This window comes from Nomascus leucogenys, chromosome 11 (genome assembly GCF_006542625.1).
Source record: "Nomascus leucogenys isolate Asia chromosome 11, Asia_NLE_v1, whole genome shotgun sequence".
NCBI lineage: Eukaryota > Metazoa > Chordata > Mammalia > Primates > Hylobatidae > Nomascus > Nomascus leucogenys.
Genome location: NC_044391.1, coordinates 54,383,376 through 54,390,034, shown reverse-complemented (window position 1 = coordinate 54,390,034; position 6,659 = coordinate 54,383,376). Strand labels below are relative to the sequence as shown.

Here is a 6,659-nt window from a genome sequence, read left to right as displayed (position 1 = left end):
TGCAGTGTCATGATCTCAGCTCACTGCAACCTCTGTCCCAGGTTCAAGGGATTCTCATGCCTCAGCTTCCTGAGTAGCTGGGACTATAGGTGTGAGCCACCACACCCAGCTAATTTTTGTATTTTTAGTAGAGATTATGTTTTACCATGTTGGCCAGGCTGGTCTCAAACCCTGACCTCAGGTGATCTGCCCTTTTTAGCCCCCCAAACTACTGGGATTACAAGCATGAGCCACAACACCTGGCCTGATTTTTTTTAACATAAAATATATTCTATTTTCATATTCTGCAGCATGCCCCTTTTATTCAAGATAGTTTATCAATCTATGCATATTAATACATGTAGATCTTGTCCTTTTTAGCTGCTGTATAATATTCTATTAAATTTATGCCTTTTTTAGATTAATGAACTCTTGTTTTCCATTTTTCATTACTAAGAACCATGCTACAATGAACATCCTCCTAAATGCCTCATTGTACATATATACAAGTGATTCTGTAGTACATACCTAGAAATCAAATTTCTGGTCACATTAAAAATATGTATTTATTTATTTTAAAATATCAATTTAAAATTTTTAATTAAAAGTACATATATACGGTAAAAAAAGACTTCAATAAAAGTGGTGAAATGTAAGTCTTGGCAGGGCACAGTAACTCATGCCTGTAATCCCAGAACTTTGGGAGGTCAAGGTTGGTGAATTCTTGAGCTCAGGGGTTTGAGATCAGCCTGGGTGACATGGCAAAATCACATCTCTACAAAAAATAAAAAAAAATTAGCCAGGCAAGGTGGTGCACACCTATAGTCCCAGCTACTCAGGAGGCCGAGGTGGTAGGATTTCTTGAGCCCAGGAGGTTGAGGCTATAGTGAGCCATGTTCACACCACTACACTCCAGCCTGGGCAACAAAGTGAGACTCTGTCTCAAAAAATAAAGAAATGTAAGTCTTTCCCTCTCCCTCAGGGCTGTCTCCCAGTTTTCTTGTTCTCTTCCCTAGAGGAAAGCAATACTGCTAGTTTCTTGGGTATTTTTCTATAGCTATTCAGTGTCCCATTTTAACATAAATATTGCTTTATGATATATTTATTATGTACTTTGCTTTTTTATATTGAAGCAATCTCAAATATGCAGAAAAGTTGCAAATGCAGTGTAAAAAACCTTTTTTTTTTGGAATTGAGACCAAGTTGCTAACATGATGCCCTATCACATTTGAGTACTTTAGTTGTATTTCCTATTAACAAGGACATTCTCCTACAGAGCCACAATATAGCCATCAACATCAGGAAATGGACATTGTTACATTTCTATCATCTAATCTTAGACCCTATTTATGTTTCACCAATTGACCAGATATTGTTCTTTGTAGTCAAAGATTCAGTTCTGAACCATATGTGGCAGTTAGTTGTCAGTCTCTTAGCCTCTTTCAATCTGCAACAATTCTTCAGTCTTTCCTTGCCTTTCATGCCTGTGATGGTTAATACTGAGTGTCAACTTCATTGGATTGAAGGATGCAAAGTATTGATCCTGGGTGTGTCTGTGAGAGTGTTTTTGTTGCCAATGGAAATTAGAGTCAGTGGGCTGGGAAAGGCAGACCCACCTTTAATCTGGGTGGGCACCATCTAGTCAGCTGCCAGGGTGGCTACAATATAAAGCAGGCAGAAAAACATGAAAAGATTAGACTGGCCTAACTTCCCAGCCTATATCTTTCTCCCGTGCTGGATGCTTCCTGTCCTTGAACATCAGACTCCAAGTTCTTCAGTTCTGGGACTCAAACTGGCTCTCCTTTCTCCTCAGCTTGCAGATGGCCTATTGTGGGACCTTGTGATCATGTGAGTTAATACTTAGTAAACTCCCCTTTATATATATAGATCTATCCTATTAGTTCTGTCCCTCTAGAGAACCCTAATACAATGACTTAAACACTTTTTAAAAAATTAGTACAAATTCATGGGGTTACAGGCATAGATTGCATATTGGTCAAGGCAAGGCTTTTAAGGTATCTATCACCCAAATAATGTGCATTGTACCCATTAACTTCCTTTCTCATCATCTGCCCCCTCCCAACCCCTCTCCCTTCCAAGTCTACATTGTCTGTCATTCTACTCACTATGTCCATGCATACACATTTTTTAGCACCAATATATGAGTGAGAACATGAGGTTTTTGACTTTCTGTGCCTGGCTTGTTTCAGTTAAGATAATGACCTCCAGTTCCACCCATGTTGCTGCAAAATACATGATTTTATTCTTTATGGCTAAATAGTGTAATATATATATATATAATTTTCTTTATCCAAACATCTATTGATGGACATTTAGATTGATTTCATATCTTTGCTATTGTGAATAGTGCTGTGATGATCATACAAGTACAGATATCTTTTTGATATATTGATTTACTTCCCTTGGGTAGATACTCAGTAGTGGAATTGCTGGATTGAATGGTAATTCTATTTTTAGGTTTTTGAGAAATCTCCATACTATTTTCCATAGAGATTGTACTAATATACATTTCTACCAAGAGTGTATGAGTTCCCTTTTCTCCATGTCTTGTCAACTCTTTTTTTTTTTTTTAATAATAGCTGGGATAAGATGACATCTCATTGTGGTTTTACTTTGCATTTCTGAGCATTTTTTCATATATCTGTTGCCCATATGTATGTCTTCTTTTGAAAAATATCTATTCATATCCTTTGGCCACTTTTTTTTTGAAGCAGGGTCTCACTCTGTCACCCAGGCTTTGAGTGCATTGGCATGATTTCAGCTCACTGCAACCTCTGCGTCCCAGGCTCAAGTGATCCTCCCACCTCAGCCTCTTGAGTAGCTGAGACCACAGGCATATGCCACCACATCTGGCTAATTTTTATTTATTTATTTATTTTGTGAAGAAGGGGTTTTACTCTGTTGCCCGTGCTGGTCTTGAACTCCTGGGCTCAAGCAACCTACCTGCCTTGGCCTCCCAAAGTGCTGGGATTACAGGCATGAGCCACCATGCTCAGCTTTTGCCTACTTTTTAATGGGGTTATTTGTTTTTGTTTTGGTTGAGTTGTTTGAGTTCCTTATATATTTTGGACATTAGTTTACTGTCAGATAAATATTTGCAAATATTTTCTCCCATTCTACAGTTTTATTTTATTTTATTTTATTTTTTGAGACGGAGTCTCACTCTGTCGCCCAGACTGGAGTGCAGTGGCGCGATCTTAGCTCACTGCAACCTCCATCTCATGGGTTCAAGTGATTCTCTGGCCCCAGCCTCCCAAGTCGCTGGGACTATAGGACTGTGCCACCATGCCCAACTAATTTTTTGTATTTTTTTAGTAGAGAAGGGGTTTCATCGTGTTAGCCAGGATGGTCTTGGTCTCCTGTCCTTGTGATCTGCCTGCCTCGGCCTCCCAAAGTGTTGGGATTACAGGCATGAGCCACCGCGCCTGGCCCCCATTCTACAGTTTTTTTTTCTCCACTCTGTGGATTGTTTCTTTTGCTGTGCAGAAGCTTTTTAGTTTAATGAAGTCCTATTTGTCTATTTTGGTTTTTGTTGCCTGTGTTTTGATGCATGACCTAAACACGTTTGAAGGTTACAAACCAACTTATGCTATAGAATGTCCCTCAATTTGGATTTATCTGACATTTCCTTGTGGCGAAATTCAGCAGGAATATCACACAAGTGAGGCTGTATTCCTCTTATCAGATACTCTCAGGTGATGTATAATTTCAATTTGTCCCATTACTGACAATGCTCACTTTCCTCACTTGGTTCAGGTGGTATCTTCTAGGCTTCTCTACTATAATTTCCTTTGGTAATTAGTAAGTGTTTTGTAGGGAGGTAACTATGAAAATATGTAAATATTGTATTGCCCATTAGCTAATTAATTAATATCAATGTATTAGTCAGCTTAGGGTTGCCATAAAAAACCCATAGATGTTCCCAACCTGGTAGAGTAGCATCTGGTTGGTGGTGACCATCTCATATCAGCCAGGGACAAAGCAACCCCTTGTTTATCCCAGCTTGGCTTTTGGTCTGTGCCCATGCTTGGTTCATGCCTTGGACACATGGAAGAAGGAAAAAAAAATACCATAGAGTGGGTGGCTTAAACAAGAAAAATTAAGTTTCTCACAGTTCTGGAATCTGGAAAGTTCAAGATCAAAGTCCAGCCTGGTTTAGTTTCTGGTGAGGGCTCTCTTCCTTGCTTGCAGATGGCAGTCTTCTTGGTGTGTCCTCAGATGGCAGAGAGAGGGAGGTCTCTTTCTTTTTTTATAAAGCCCCACCTTTATGACTTCATTTAACCTTAATTACTTCATAAAGGCCCTATTTCCAAATACATATCTACAAAGACATTGGAGTTAGGCTTTCAACATATGACTTGTGGGAGAATACAATTCAGTCCATTAGTATGGACTCAAGGTTTTCTATCTTATTTGATTGGTTATTATCTATTGATTTCAATAATTATTTTGATGCTTAAATTACCACTTGTTTAGCTGGTGGCACCCCTTTCAAACCAGCTTGGCTCGTCTGGTATTTTCCCTGCATCAGCCCATTTCTCCAAGCAGATTGTTTCCTTTCAATGGGGGAATGGTATTTAGAAGCCACGATCTTAGTACCAGGTGTTTGCATTATTATTTAGATCTTGCTGCTCCCAGGCCCTTTCAGGGAGAAAGGGAACACACAAACACACACACACACACACACACACACACATATATATACACACACACAAAGATATTCAGGTTTAAGTATTGCTATGGTTTGAATGTATCCCCCCAAAAGTTTGTTAGAAACTTAATCCCCAATGCAACAGTGTTGGGAGGTGGTGCCTAATAAGAGGTAATTAGGTCATGAGGGTGAAGCCCTACATGTATGGATTAAGGCCATTTTTGAAGGAGTGGGTTGGTTATTGTGGGAGTGGGTTTCTGAAAAAAAGATGAGCTTGGATGATCTTCTTTCTCTGCCTTGTGTGCTCACGTCCATCTTTCACTCACGTTATCATGCAGAAAGAAGACCCTAGCCAGATGACAGTGCCATGCTCTTGGACTTTCCAGCCTCCAGAATCATGAGCCAGACAACCTTCTATTATTTGTAAATTACCCAGTTTGTGGTATTTTGTTATAGCTGCAGAAAATAGACTAAGACAAGTATCTATCTATCTATCTACCTACCCCCTCTATGTACTGAAAACCTTGACTTCACATTGTGAACAAAAGTTCTCTGAAAATGAGTTTGGAAGAAAGAGACTTTATTCCAGAGAACAAATTGCAAACTGGAGAGATGCAGCCTTCAGTGTAAAATGAAGGTGCATTCCAGAGAACAAAGAGAGGACTCAGGTATTATAGCAAAAGTTTCTCTGCCCAGGTTCCCAATCAAGTCTATTTATGCAAATGAAGTATGGGAAAACTTGGTTCTGATTGGTCAATGCAGCTGAGTTCTGATTGGTCAATACCACTGAGCCCTGATTGGTTCATACAACTAAACTCTGAGTTGGAAGCAGGTGATCTCTGATTGGTTGATTTCCAAACCCCAACAGAAATTTCTGTCAGTTGTTTCTTTCAAACTACTAAGGGGGGATATTTCTGGGTGCAGTTTATCCTGGTACCCACAAAAGGAACTGGTTTGGCTTGATCATAGAAAGGAAGTTCCTATGACTTTTGTTTTTTTTTTTGAGATGGAGTCTCACTCTTGTCACCTAGGCTGCAGGCTGGAGTGCAGTGGCACGATCTTGGCTCACTGCAACCTCTGCCTCCTTTGTTCAAGTGATTCTTCTGCCTCACCCTCCTGAGTAGCTGGGATTACAGGTGGGCACCACCATGCCTGGCTAACTTTTGTATTTTTTTAAGTAGAGATGGGGTTTTATCATGTTGGCCAGGCTGGTTTTGAGCTCCTTACCTCAATTGATCCACCTGCCTCAGCCTCCCGAAGTGTTGGGATTACAGGCATGAGCCACCACACCTGGTGGATAGTTTTAAAACATCTTTCTGAGAACACAGAGTATAAGACTGTTCCTCATGTGGTTTGGATCTGTGTCCCCACCCAAATCTCATGTTGAATTTTAATCCTCAGTGTTGGAGGAAGGACCTGGTGGGAGGTGGTTGAATCACAGGGGCAGATTTCTCTCTTTTTGTTCTCATGATAGTGAGTGAGTTGAAACTGGGTAATGGGCAGAGGTTGGAAAAATTTGGAGGGCTCAGAAGAAGACAGGAAAATGAAGAAAGTTTGGAACTTCTGAGAGACTTGTTGAATGGTTGTGACCAAATGCTGGTAGTGATATGGACAGTGAAGTCCAGACTGAGGAGGTCTCAGATGGGGATGAGGAATTTAATGGAAATTGGAGCAAAGGTGACTTTTATTATACTTTAGCAAAGAGGTTGGAGGCATTGTGCCTCTGCTCTAGAGATCTGTGAAACTTTGAGCTTGGGAGTGATGATTTAGGGCATCTGGTGGAAGAAATTTCTATGCAACAAAGCATTCAAGATTTGACCTGGCTGCTTCTAGCAGCCTATGCTTATATTCATGAGCAAAAAATGACATAAAATTGGAACTGGAACTTATATTTAAAAGGGAAGCAGAGCATAAAAATTTGGAAAATTTGCAGCCTGGCCATGTGGTAGAAAAGAAAACCCCATTTTCAGGGAAGAAATTCAAGTCAGCTACAGAAATTTGCCTAAGA

At 40.0% G+C, this 6,659-nt stretch overlaps 1 non-coding gene across 1 annotated transcript; it reads left to right on the top strand.

Annotated features, from left to right (window-relative positions):
- Positions 1-3,917: 3,917 nt before the first annotated feature.
- Positions 3,918-4,051, top strand: LOC115837423. Its single transcript, XR_004032467.1, has one exon. It is a non-coding gene; the product is annotated as a small nucleolar RNA SNORA48 (small nucleolar RNA).
- The last annotated feature ends 2,608 nt before the right edge of the window (positions 4,052-6,659 follow it).